The following is a 14,323-nucleotide window of genomic DNA, read 5'->3' as shown; positions in this document are numbered from 1 at the left end:
GGAGTTCAGGCAACAGTTGTTCACGCACCTTTCAAAGCAGGGATATGGAAAAAATAGGAATAAAATTTATGTTCTCAAACACAACATAATCATCTTGCAAACTAAAAACATGATGGCAAAATTCATGTCATATGATCAATGTTTATATACAAAACTCAGGAGATGAAGCTAAAATAAATCAGTGCATCTACGATTCCTGTAATGCCAAGACAACACCTTCAGCCGAAACTCAAAACTTATTAACAATCATTCCTATCAAACACTGAAAGCAACATTTTAGAAGTCAAGTTCAAAATGACTCTCTATGTTTTGAAAGTGTTTTGCGTGATCAAACTCCATAATTCACTTACAGAAACAACTTCACAGAGCTTCTCAGTTCATCAGAAATTGTGCCTGAGTTTAAGGTCAGAGGCAGTTTTCCACACCCAGCTGTGTGATTCATCCCAGCTCCACCAGGCAATAGAAAGTTTTTTGTTTTGCTTTCTTATTCACGTCTTCAGTGCTTCTTGCATCACAAAGCGCAGTATATGCTCAGCTAGAGAGAAGTGGTTCTTCATTGTACTAGATTTCAGCTGAGGAGTGGAGCGCTCTGTCATCAGGACTAAACATCATTGTATTGGTGGAGCCTGCACTGTCAGCTGCCCTACAAAGGAAGGTACAAACGTTTCTTCATCTTTGGAGCTGACCCTTTCTAGGTAAGTAACTTTCTCACACTGCATCTCCTTCTTTCTTTTCCTATTGAAACCTTCTTACTCCTTAAACGATTTCTAAATTAATTGGCCTAATCATATGTAAAGGATGGGCTGGGTACTGGAATCTTCCTGCATACAGGGAAATATCTCAAACAGAAGTGATAAGCATCACATTTTTTTTCTGAAGGCTCAGCTGAAACCAGAAGTGAGTTCAACATTTCAAGCTGGCCACAAGGTGTGGCACCCATTTTAAACTAGATGGCAATGCTTGGAATGTAAAAACAACTGATGCAGACTAAAAGACACTGTATTCTACCTGGGTTTTTTCCATTATAGATCTGATTTCTTAATGATTGGTTAGACGTTAATATTGCTGTATGGAAACATTATTTTGGAAATTTAAAAAAGTCTTTTGATGCTTTTACAGTTTTTCCCCAAAAAATCCTACATAATTTTCTTGAAAGTTATATCACTGCTACACAATTTTATGAGCTATTTCAAAAGTCTATCTAAGGTATCACTTACTGTTTAGTTCTAGGGGTAATTTTAAAAGTTTCTGTGGGACTTTGTTTAATTCTCCTAGAATCTTACTATTCTTGTTCCTGTTAAATTTCATAGGATTTTTCCACAGAGGGTTGCAGCAAAAGCCTGGAGTCAGTATAATCTAATTTGGACACTCTGATGAATGAATTTAAAGGGAAAAATTGAGTCATTATTAATTTATAACACAGTGCCAGACTTAACAGAAAATACTGATCACCATAGTTTTGGAAATATCTATCACAAAGCTTATGCTTCAAGTCTTTTACTAACTGGTTTGCTATCACAAACAAGCAATCTCAACAATTTCATGCTGATGTAGACTGCTAGGTATTTGCAATGATCCTAAAACTTTATTCTTGAAAAGATAATTTTAAAAGTCAAAATAGTTTAGCTTCTTCCCTCAAATATTTTTATAGAAATAAACAAGCAAGCAGAAAATACTTTACTGTTATCTAATTGGAAGGCATAGACTTCGGTCTGAAACAAACACGTTTTATGACTATCCAAGATGAACAAACAAATTGGGGCAGAAAGCTAATAACTTATGCCAGCATTGCTCCATGCATCAAGGATCTTATATGCTCATGGGAGGGCATTACAAAAATTAGACTAATGTAGCAGAAAGAATGAGTTTGATCTTCCATTACAGCATTATTCTATCACCATTGTTTTGCATTTCAGGCAACTTCACAACGAACATCTTCTCAAACAGTGAGAAAAGTATACCTGCTGATTGGAATTCACCAGGCTTACATCAGACCGTAAGACATTTGAAAAATATGTAGCACATGAGCAAAGCTGTATTTCCTCTGTGCTTGCTCCTTTTCGTGCAGATGGCTGTATATTTGATGAGAGCATTTAAAATCTTCTCCAACCTCTTTGATCACATTGCTAATCATTGTTAATCAGCTCCATCCCTACCTCAAGAGCATTTATAGGATTCTCTCCCCGGCATATGAGCATCATAAGGGGACCAACCTGAAGAATCTTAACTGGCAGGTGGGAAGATACTGTGAAAATACTGCGACAAGCAGCGAGAGGTCATGAAAGTGAACTCAGGATTCACAGTTTGGACTAACTCACTGCTTATGCATTCATTATTATTAACAGAAAAGTAACTAGGCAGAACCCAACTTACAGGCATTATGCATAATCTGTTTTGCAGTGACCACAGAAGTTAGCCACCTTCAGCAAAATAACCCAAGAAATGCCAGGAATGATTTACAGTACTCTTCTTCAGATATCAGGATCACAGTTTCCAAAGATGGTAAGAAATCAAAATAAGAAGTGGTCTGCAATGTAAATATTGTACTACACTCAAGGCAAGCCATATCCTGTATCTCCATCTAAAAATAAGACTATCTGCAGAAGTCTACCAGAATATGGAACAGCAGTGTTTTGTAGGAGATGTTGCAGTAGAAACTTTTCTGCAAAGTCTCCCCTTGACAACACAAGATTAGGAAAGACTTCAAGAAACTGCTCTTTGAAAACAACAGAAAGTCTTCTAGTGACCACCAGTTTCTTTCATTACCTGCTAACTCAGCTGAAAATAGGCATATTTACTGCAAAATAATAAGCAATGACAAACTGGAGGAAGTTCTATTACTGAAAAATCCCACGCAGATTTGCCTTTCCATTTGACAAGAAAGTTCACTGGTTGAGTAGTCACTTCACAATACTTTTTTTTTAACGTGTCTATATATATCAATATATAATAAAAGCAACTTCTCACATATGTGATACAGAAGCAAATATAAAAATTTTGTACTTCATACATTTTCTCCATTCAGTGTATATTTTGCGGACAAACCCCTGAGACGCAAACCCTAGTAATTCATTAGCATAACAACAGTGTATTAATAACATCAATCACATAATAAAACAATAATAGCTTAAGGAACATCAACATTTTGTCACCCATGTATCTCCCACGAAAAAGAATACTAATATAAATGCCACTGATAAAAGCATGACTTCATTCTTCTGTCACACACAAAATATCACTACCATATAATTAATGCCAGTAAACTCACAGGCTGCACTCATGCATTGCTTTTATTCCCCTTGGAAGGAAATAATTCCAATGGTTTTCATCATATGCAAGTCAGTTTTACTACAAGTCTTTTCAATCCACAAGAAAAGCATTGTTTAAAAATTCATTAAATACTGTACTTTCAGTCCAGACTCCTGTACACAAAAGCAAGGGGATTCACTGTAAGGGAAGGAGAGCTCCTGCATCAAAGGGATCCTTGCCTGTGGTTGGTTTGCTGTCACTCTGTGACGGACTGAATTCACACTATCACTTGCTCTGGCTGATGAACTGCTACTGCTTAGCGAGGGCCTAAAAAATATGCATGGAACAACTATGGGCCATCATTCATGCACACTGATATGGGAGTCTACATAAAAAATCCTTTGAAGAGGATTTTAAAAACCATAACCCAAAAACTTTTAAGAGAGTAAATAAATTCTTCTTTATATATGTCTCCAGGAAGTTATCTGGCTTCTTAAAACAGTCTTTATGCTTATGGAAGTGTCAAAATCCAACTAGAAGTCTAGAACATCAATTACAACTGAGTCCTTGTGCTTGGTCTACAGATCAGCACAGGTTTGGACAGCACATAAACAAATATAAAAATATGTTCATAAATATATTCTAGTTTTCCTCTCTCCTTCCTCTTTCATTTTCATTTGAGTGTGGAATTTAAACCTTAAACAGGAAAAAAAAAAAAAACCAAACCACCCACCAAAATACAAAAATTCTGCATTTGGTGAAACACAAAATTGCAACAAGTATTATGAATAACAACACCTTTTTTCCTGTTAATACAGCAATGTAAACTACTGTTTCTCCTTCATTTAGTAATTTATTTAAATGTCTTTTCTCTCCAGAACTGGATATAAACTGTAGGTTAAAGTTTTCATGCTGTTTTTCTACCTATCTCTTTCAATATTTTACAGATTCAGAATGAGTCAAGTTTGGATATTCTCCCATAGACTATGCAATTTAATGTCAGATGGTTTGGTACAAATAAGCACTTCTAATCATTTTACTGATACTGTATTTCTCACAGGTTGTGAAAGGAAGATTGATATTGCATTTTTGAGTCATCAAGGAAGTGTGACAAAATTAGCTCATGATAAAAATTATATTCAACAATCAAATGTCACTTCTGAGTGCAAGCTCATGCATTTAAAAGCTCTGACCTTACACTAAAACAGATGTGTTTATTAAGATACCTTCTACGTTTCATTATCAATTCTAGAGAACAACTGTGTTTCCTGAACAGAAAACCATCATTATTCATGGCTTTTTACTTGCAAACACCTTGCTGCTATTTGCATATGGGTGGAGTCCTGCTTCTTAAACGAAGGGAAGGAAGAAACTATGTAGTATTGTTACTTCTGAATACCAGTTCCAATATTCATTGCTGGGTACGAGGCCTCATTAAAAAAGATCTTGCAAAGCTGAGCTATTCTTTGTGTTCTTCTGCACAGTTAAGACCATGCATCAAAAGACAGTCCCATATCAGAATGTGTTTCGCTGGAAGAAAAAACTCTTTTCCATACAGAAGAGAATATGGGAAACTTAAAACTCTGTGATAATTGCAAAAAAATCTTCAAGAGTAAAAAAGAAAGAAATACAAGCTACTGTAGCCCCTAAACTCTGCAGCAGCGCTCTGTTCTAACAGTGTGAAAGGAGGAGGTGGAGTAGACAAATTATGGTAAATTGAATGAAGTAGAAGGTTGTAAGGGAAGAAAAAAGGTTGTACGTCTTCTGGAAGTAAAATTGCAGGAAAAGACCAGAAAGTTGGAAACTGAAAACAGAAGTGGAATGAAACCTTTATATGCTGTGTGAATCACCATTTGGCTAGAAACCAGGAAATAATTGCTGGAACAGGCAAACAGTGAAAAGCCATTACAAGACCCTCAGCAGGAAACAAGCACGATGACTTGGGAGAAGCTGCTGGACCGGCTCCGGACCATTTCCATTGACTACGCAGGTTAACAGAAAACAGTGAAAACAGTAATTAAGGAGTAGACCACAGCTCATTGTGAGGTGTCATAGGACAATGGTCTGATCTGATAAGCAACAGGAAACACTGCAGGCAAAGAATCACAAATTAACTTGGTAGGAATGAATCTGCCTAAGTTCAAAGGGTTAAAATACCTAGAACAAAAGCAGATTTTCCTCCAAGCTTCCATAAAGTCGATGGTTGCATCTGGGTTTTAAAAGGGGTACATTTTTTTCTGCTAAAAAAAAAAAAAGTGTTGGCTTTCCTTGAAAAAATGCTGATTCATTAAAAAAAACAAATATCACTAAGAAATACACAGAAGGCTTTAAGTTTTATTATGGTTGTGGATCACAGCTGTAGTTTGAGTGTATTGTACTTCCATGAGAGGAAGACTGAAGTGTAGCTCTAAGAAGGTGACAGCAGAAATAAGGTACACTGGAAGCATTTCCAAATTCAAAACTTGTGGTTTTAAAACAAAAATTTTGGCTGAGCATTTTTGGGTTTTCACAGTTTACTTTTCAGGTTTTTTTACAAAACAAAATCAAAAATATTCCCAGTAGGTTTAAAGGCAAACTTTTAGAATAAACAGCAGTAGATACTTACTTAGCTTGATAAGTACAGTTGAGTAGGACATTTCTTTGAGAAAGAGCAGGAGGATCAGATTGTGTTATCCTGGTTTTAGTCAAAAAAATGTTATTCTCTCCCACAAGATTATCAAAAGGTTAAAGCTGAAGACATTACTCCACTATATTTACAAAAGTATAATGCATAAACTTTTGCTGAAAATATCGTTTCTGTGAGGTTAGATATCAAGTTACTAGTCAGAAAATGGCTGTGATTAGGAGCCTATTGCAATGTGAATGAGCCAGCATTCCTGTCCAGTCCCAGCGCGTGGTCCCAGTAAACCCTCTTTGAAAAGACTCTGGGTGACCAGAGGTACATCTGACTGCTTGCGCAATTAATAAAAACATTCAGTCCTCACTTTTCACAAGTCTGACTTCTGGGTGGTCATTAAATATTACAGTATTCAGCCTTTGTAACACCCATGAAGACATACTCATATGAAAGAGAATTTAGCCCTCAGCCATTAACTTAATTAGTTTTTATTCTGTTTTTTCAGAACACTACCAGCATGTACAATTTTCCCATTTCTTATGGATGACACTGATCTGAGCAAATTGAAGGATCTCAGAAAACATGTATCTTTTGGTGGAAATATACATTTCTTGTGTCTACTGATGTCTTTATAATTTCACCCTCTGAAGCGATAATAGTGGTCTCTTTCTTTTCCCCAATGTAAATTAGAAGTACCCTTATTAACTCAATAAAATAATAACGGTGAAAGAGAACAAGTATCAGGCCCATCATACTATCATACTCTTGCATTACCTAAAAATTCTTCAAAAGAACCTTTCACTGTGACTGGTCTCTAGAAATTAAAGGTCTAAGGAGAAATAATATTTACACAGGATTTCAAGATTTTGAAATCTCACTTCATTCTAACTGAAAAACAAAAGCTTTGAAAAACTGTGCACATTATCACACAAAGAGTGCAAAGAAGAAGGTTAGTAGGAAATTGTATTTTCCCAGAACACTCTTTCAGACACCCAAGACTGAGTCTCTTATTAAATAGCTGTTTTGAACGTATGAAAACTTTTGTTATCCACAGCATCCTGTGGCAGAGAGTTCCACAGCTAAATCCCTTGGGTTTAAAGGAGCATCTTCTTTTGCTTTTCTGAACCGGCCTGCTACTACTTCCATTTCATGCCCCAATCTCCTCCTCACTTTTTCCATGCCACTCTGATTTTATGGACTTCTATCATATCCTTCATTTACAGGCTAAAAAGTCCTACTCTTCATTCATTCTTCAAGAGGAAGCAGTTTCATTCCTTTGACTTGGCATGCTGTTTCCATGATTTTCCATCTTCTGGAGTTCTACTGTATTTCCTTTGAGGCACAGAACTGAAACTTTATATACAGTGTTACAGATTAAAGTGCACAACTGTGTCTTTATGCACGCAGTGACATTATATTGCTTTCCGTTTGTTTATATTTTTTCCTGATTTTTCTCAATATCCAATTATTATTTTTTTTGGACCACTACTGAGTATTAAGCTGACATACTGTGCTGACAGATATCCAACTGACTGATACTCTGACCCTGCTTTGAGCAGAGGGGTTGGAGTATAATTTCTCCAGACGTCTCTTCCAATTTCAACAATTCAGTGAGTCTGTGATTCAAGCTTAGGGGACAGCAGGTGAAATATTTCTATTTTGCCACTATGCAAGATACTGGAATCACTCCTATCCCAGTGTTATGCACAGCCTCAGCAACTCCCATTCAAGAAAAATGAACACAAACTGGATCAAGCACAGAAAATCATTACTAAGATGAATGGGAAAGGCAGAGCTTATCTTCCACAAGAAAACTAAATGAACTTAGGTTCAGCCTAAGACACTGAAGCCTGAAAAGATTTATGATTGATGTCAGTAGTACATTAGAGAGCTAAATAGGGTGGATGTCTATTTAAGCTATATGATAGCATCGAATTAACAACAAACTGTCCAGGTGTATTAACCATTCTTGAAAAAATTCAAGCTAGAAAACAGGAGAAAGATTCTACAAAGGTTTTAAACAACATTTCCATCTGCCAGTGATTCTGGCAGTACCGAAGCCAAAAGCTCATTATATTTAATATGGAGTTTACTGAGTTTTGACATTTTTGTGAGCTCTTTCTTTCTTGAAACTAAATGATGGAGAAGACAATGCAATTTTTCAATGTGCTTTAGCTTTCATGGAATTTCACACTGTAATGGAATATGACACTTTTGAAATTTCTCTATCCACATTTATCTCAAAGGCAATATATGCAGTTTGAAACCATTAGTTATAGCAACAAGTATGAGATAGGCTTTCCACCAAGCCCAGATAAAACTCTTAACAATTTAATGAGGAAAGACTTCAAAACTCTGAGAACTGTCTATACTGAAAAAGAAAGCCAAGCCCACAGAAATACAGCTCTTGGAAAAAGCGATTAACGACTTAGAAACTACAGTTGCTAAATCTTTCTAAGGAGACGTGACAAATCTTTACAGCGCTAAAGCAGCAATTGTTCCATCACCTCACATGAAGTCCCTTATTAATGACTGGGAACATCAACAAATTGCTTGTCTATCAGGTCAGAAGATTAAAGACAACAGCTTGTATTTTGCCTATTAAAACAGAAGAAGAAAGTACGATCAGATTTACAAAACTAAACAGGCTTCTAAACTTGCTTTTTAAAACCTTATGTTCTTTGACCTCCCTGTTCATGACGCATTTAAGCTATACAACGGGGGGGTGAGCCTGGAAACACACTGGTCTCAGCCTTTTAGAGATGTTTAGCTGCTGATGTGTCAGAAGACCCAGTATGTCAGATTTTATTTGAGTTGCAAAAGTCAATCTGGTAGTTAGGAAGCACAAAGCATGGGACATTATACACCTCATAAAATCTTTTAGTCAGAGTATTCTACACAAAGGATTTTAAGTCACTGGCTTTTTCAGGACTTGTTAAGAACATAAAGGCATATCTGGTGGATTGCTGCTGCAATGAAATGTCTGCCACTCCATTCAGATGGCTTACACCTACTCATAAAGAGCTTTGTGTAAGATGTCCTCTTCTTCCCAGGCACAATACCCATTTGGACACATATGTACATGATGTTTGGTAGAGCATGACATGCAGAGGCAAGTAGAGTAAGGTGAGAGACTTGTTCATTTTCTGAAGAAAAAGCAACAAGATTCTCTCTAACACTTCACAGCTGAAAAAAGTTCTTTAATTTTAAACAGGACAAAAATTTTGTTACTTCCACATTTTAGAAAAATAGTGTCTCTGAGGATCATTTTACTCTTCCTTTCACAGTGCAATGGTTACTGCATTATTTCTGGAGACGACACAAGTCTCCCTACAATTCACATTGTAACTGTGATTTTAATCACTCTCTCTTACCAAGTCTTAACCCCACTAAGGGAAAGGGACACATGTCACCAGCCCCAGAGGAGTCAGTTTGAGACACTTTTTGTATGTAAATTATTTCTAGAATATTTATGTAAGACACATGAAAGTGTGTAACACTTAAATGTTTAATTACTATTATTGCAGATTAAAGGAATCTCCCTCTTATTAAGATGGTGAACTTCTGACGGGCTTTAAACAAATTACTCTTTGTGTGATGAAACAGATCGCATCCACCAGCAGTCCAGTAAATCACCATTCTGCCTAAGAAGCAATAGCAATGGCAGCTACCTTGCAAACCTTCCTGGGGATTAGAAAACCTGGGTGAACAGGTTCAAGGTAGGATAGGTTGTCAGTGTTTGCTCATGGGTCTTTTCTACTCTTTTAGTTTTATTGCTCAACAGATCTTGTTGGAGAGTCTTTTGGATACCTGAGCTGATTTAATGGGATAATTAGGTCATTTAAACTTTAGTTTTCTGATCAAAAATTTTAATTTGAAGGTGAATACATTTATCTGTCCCAAGTACATTCCCATGCCTTTTTTCTATGTAATTCTCCTGTCACTTATTGAAAATTAGTTCTTGAAGAATACACTTAAATATCCCAGCCAAAGGATCTGGCTCAATCCCATCTCATTTGATGGGAAGTCTTTCAAAGACAGCTGGAAGTAGATGGGTTTGTAATGGTTCCCTGAACCAACACCAGGTCTAAGGGGCAGCCATAGTAATGCTAACTGGATGCCATCTCACTTTTTTTCACAAATATTTAACCATGTAGCAATGCATGTTTTATATTCTTCCTCAGTGTCAACAAACCTTGAACATTAAACAACAGTCTACAAACTAATACAAGTTAAAGAAAACTTCCCTGGACTTTCCTGGCATTCTGGATTGTATTGGGTTTGCGTGGCAAGATTTCAGTAGCAGGGGGGCTACAGGGGTGGCTCCTGTGAGAAGCTGCCAGAAGCTTCCCCCATGTCCGATGGAGCCAATGCCAGCTGGCTCCAAGATAGACCCGCCACTGGCCACTGCTGAGCCCATCAGCAACAGTGGTAGCGCCTCTGGGACAGCGTATTTAGGAAGGGGGGAAAGTTGCTGCACAACAGCAACTGTAGCCAAAGAGCAATGGCTCTGCAGACACCCCAGTCAGTGCAGGAGGGGGCAGGAGGGGCTCCAGGCGCTGGAGAAAAGATTCTCTTGCAGCCCCTGGTGAAGCCCATGGTGAGGCAGGCTGTGCCCTCAGCCCACGGAGCTCACCACTCCATGGTGGAGCAGTTCATGAAGAAACGTAGCCTGTGGAAAAGGACTTATGTCGAAGTTTGTGGAAGGGACCCCACACTGGAGCAGGGGAAGAGTGTGAGAAGTCCTTCCCATGAGGAGGAAGAAGCAGCAGAGACACCATGCCATGAACTGACTGCAATCCCAATTCCCTGCACCGCTGGCAGTGATGAGGTAGAGAAATTGGGAATGAAGTTAAGGTCAGGAAGAAGGCAGGGGGTGTGGGGGTGTTAGGGGGTGTGGGGGGGTGCGTTTTTAAGATTTGGTTTCATTTCTCATTTTCCTACTCGAATTTGATTGGTAATAAATTAAACTAATTTCCCCAAGTCAAGTCTGTTTTGCCCATGACGGTAATTGGTGAGTGATGTCCCTGTCCTTGTCTCAACCCACGAGCTTTCCATTATATTTTCTCTCCCTTGTTCTGCTGAGGAAGGGAGTGTTAGAGCGGCTTGGTGGGCACCTGCTGTCCAGCCAGGGTAGACCCACCACATGGTCGGGTGTACCTGAAGACTTCAGCTGCAGCTTCACTACACTGCCATTTTAACCATCCACCTTCTTTAGCTCAAAGATTTATGATGATCAGAGACCGTTCAAAGACCATAGCTATAATGCACATGTAATCCTCAGTAACATATATCTAATAATATAAAGATGATGAATCTTAATTAACTTAGATTCTACAATTTTAATATTCTGCAGCCAAGATTTACTGACATCTTGCAACCATTAACTAGTTATTCTTGTACTAGCCTGTATGGAAGAACTAAGAGAAATTATATATATTAGCCTTGTCTCTGCAATGTACAAGAACTTCCCTTTATACATAAACGGAATCATCAGGACTCCATCATCCTAAATACTAAAGTAAATGTGGAGCTAACACTATCATCTAGATGCAACTCTACATTTGGCTATAACAATATGTGCCATATTCTACTTACAATAAATAGCTCTTCTCTTTTCATGAGCCACATCTATAAAAGTCTGGTCTTAGATGAAACAAGCTTATTTCAGAGTTATCAGTTATGGAATATTAATTTACAAAGTTAAGATTTTCACCTTTTCTGTAACTTTTGAAGTTGACTTAAGCATTAGTGCATTAAATTGTGTCTATGGTCTAGATAATTGATCTAAACCTACTTTAGCTAAAGATTACTCTTATATTAACACAAAATTTTAATTGAGTTCTCATTCAAGTGATCAAAAGTCACAAGACTATAGCTGGTGCTGCATCCATCCTCTATTTTAGCATCATCACTTCAGTTTATACCATCAGTCACATCACTTAAGGTCAGACTGTTAAACATGATGGAGGATCGATTCTATATAATACAGACCTCTGTAACATAATTTAGATTTACTCTGATGCAATATTGTAAATTACTTTTTTTTATATGTTCAAATAATAAAATTAATGTAGCTTATAATAGGGTTTGATATTATTATTCTTATGTTAATATAATAGTGAACACATTAAAATGTGACAGGATGCAAAGAATCCAGCTTTTACTACTTCACTTCAGCAGGATTAAGATCTCTGTAACCAAGAGGCAGATCAAACCCAAACCATAAATTTTACTATCTACATAGTTTAGAAACATAAGATAGGAATAAGTTCAGTAGGGCAAAATAGTACAAAGTAAATTTAGTACTGAAATACATTTTCCATAGAACAGACTGACATTTCTTTGAAGGTTTGCAACAGACACTTTATGACCCATTAGGAATCAAATGTAATATTTGTGGTACAAGTGCCTATACTGTAACATTTATTGAGTCTATTTATCTGAGATAAAATACATAGGATACAAAATGTGAAAGCCATTATAATATTTCGTCCCCATTTATTTACCTGGCCAGGATACACTATTGAATTTCACAACTCATTTATGATGGAGTCATGGGAATATGGCTATTGCATAAATAACACCCCAAGTCAAAATGCAAAGCTGTTACCATTGAAAAAGTTCAATTGCTTTTGATAGCAGTTCTTAATCTGCTCTTTCCTCACCACGGAAATATAACACATGAACCATTTATTGATCTTTGATGTCATCATGTGACCTTTAAAATGAAAAGGCGTGGACTTAAACAAAAATTCTGTTCCATAACAGATTAATGCCGTTGGCCTTTCTTGTGACATTGTTATAGCTTCCAGAGCAAGTGTTTGTGACACTGGATGCCAAGTGCTATAATCATAGCAAGCACAAAAGGAAAGAGAGGCACCACGGCTCAGAATCATTGGTTTAGCCTGTGTAACGAGAAGTAACTCTAAACAGAAAATCCTAGGATACATCTAAAATAAATTATGCTGTTGTCGGAACCAATGATTAAAATACATGAAACTAGTCATGAAATTAGTTTCCAACTTCCAGCTAGGCCATACCCAGATCATACACAACACATACAAATATATTCTAGTATACACACATCTCATAGCCAAATCACTTCAAGCTAGGAGTGATGGAACCTCCATACACAAGTGATTAAACGGACAGGCATGAACTCCATTTGGGTGCACGAGTCTTCCCGTCTTGTGCAGACAAATGAACAATAATGCTCCCAAACACGCCTGACATTTGTTTTTGAGAAATTGCGTGTGTGACCCAGGCTGAGCTGTTTGGCAGAAAGCAGTGCTGCAGGAACTGTCACTAGAGATACAACATGGCAGATCGCAATCAAAGAATCAGTACCGTGAGACCGGAGCTGGAAACACCCAAATAACTGATTCCTCTCAGTATTTTGTGAATGCAGAGGACATAACAAATTATGGATGACATGTTACCTGCGCTGAGGAGATGAGTCCTAATAATGAAGTCATATACTTTCATTTTTGCCGCCTTTTCTTTTTAATTGCACCAGTTATGTTAGAATATCCCCAGTCAGGTAACTGCTGAGTCATGCAGGATGCACTGCTGACTCATGACTGTTTCAGTTTAGTTGTATGAAAGAAAGGCCTGACAAAAATTGTTTTGGTTAAAGCTGCAGCTGAATTAAAATTTTCTACCCTAGTACTACTCACATAGAAATAACCACAATATTTAAGTGCATAACTAACTTCTTGCCTGCCCAAAAGCTCAATGAGAGATTTACTTGCTAACGGGGAAAAAGAAAAAAAGGAAAGGTATTCAGCATATCCTCAAACAACAGTCTTCTGAAACAGAAAAGGTGAGATAAATTTCACAATTTTAGAAAGGAAAGTTAAGGTTTTTTGTCAGGAAACAAACAATGTCTACCATTTATTTGGTCTCAGAATTTTACCACCATTTGGAAAGCTGGAGCAACCAATGTAGAGAGCTGTTCTTCAGGTTGCAGATGCCTCCCCAGCCATTACACTCTCCCCCCACAACTGTAGTTGACGTTCTACATCTACTTGATATTTCCACAACAGAAATAATGGGACATATGTTTTCCAGTTACAATAAGAACAATGTGCAGAGAGATGAGACTCTCAGACAACGCAGTGCCAAATACTTTTCTGTTGCAACGATGTGGCCCCACTGATTTCAAGATGTGGCTTTAAGGATAAAAGAAAGAATGGAAATGCAACTACATCACAGGCCAGCTTTTGAATGGAGAGACAGAATACAGCGGAGTATAAGCAGCATTATGAGTAACACATAATTATGTTTTAAAGCAAAACTATGAATCAAGATACTTATTAATGGAACCCCTGAATTTATTAATTTTGCTAAAGAGGTAAGCCACTAAACTGTCTTCAAAGTGGTGTTAATATAAAGGTCAGTCGGCCATTAACAGCATAAAGTATCCTCCTGCACTTTGGAGAATTCGAATATTTA

General features: G+C 37.3%; 1 long non-coding RNA gene across 2 annotated transcripts; it reads left to right on the top strand.

Annotated features, from left to right (window-relative positions):
- Positions 1–542: 542 nt before the first annotated feature.
- Positions 543–6,584, top strand: LOC119157616. Of its 2 annotated transcripts, XR_005107603.1 has the most exons (4): positions 543–695; positions 1,917–1,996; positions 2,401–2,502; positions 4,310–6,584. It is a non-coding gene; the product is annotated as an uncharacterized LOC119157616 (long non-coding RNA). The 2 variants fall into 2 exon arrangements; XR_005107602.1 differs by lacking the exon at positions 4,310–6,584 and having other exon boundaries at positions 2,401–3,763.
- Positions 6,585–14,323: the final 7,739 nt, after the last annotated feature.

Source organism: Falco rusticolus, chromosome 15 (assembly GCF_015220075.1).
Source record: "Falco rusticolus isolate bFalRus1 chromosome 15, bFalRus1.pri, whole genome shotgun sequence".
Taxonomy (NCBI): domain Eukaryota; kingdom Metazoa; phylum Chordata; class Aves; order Falconiformes; family Falconidae; genus Falco; species Falco rusticolus.
Note: the sequence above shows the minus strand (reverse complement) of the source record. Positions and strands in the feature narration are given on the sequence as shown.